Raw genomic sequence first — 420 nt, forward strand, 5'->3', positions numbered from 1 at the left:
AGAGAAGTCCAGGGCCGAGGCTGCAGGGCGGGTGCGCCTGTTAAGGTCAGAGGCCCAGCTCAGCACAGGAAGGGACAAACGCTTTTCCTTGCCTTCTGGCCCTCGGCGCGTGAAGCCCCAGGGCCGCGGGGAAAGTCCTGGCCATCTGGACCAGCAGGGCCTAGCAGGCTGTCCCAGCAAGGGGCCGAGAGGGGCGCGGCGGGCGTCTGTCCTGAGAGCGGGGACCTGGTGGCCGGGTCCTAGGCCTAGGCACGTGTGCAGCGAAGCGGGGCCGCCCCGCTGGGCGCCCCGACCCCGTACGCGGCTTACGGCCCGGGACAGGGGTTGGGGGTGGGGCGCATTCCCGGAGCGCAGCGCGCCTCCCGAAGTCAGCCGTGTGCGCGGAGCGGCAGCGGGCAGGGGGCGGCAGGTGCGGCGGGG

Source organism: Crocuta crocuta, unplaced genomic scaffold, assembly GCF_008692635.1.
Source record: "Crocuta crocuta isolate KB4526 unplaced genomic scaffold, BGI_CrCroc_1.0 scaffold93, whole genome shotgun sequence".
Taxonomy (NCBI): Eukaryota; Metazoa; Chordata; class Mammalia; order Carnivora; family Hyaenidae; genus Crocuta; species Crocuta crocuta.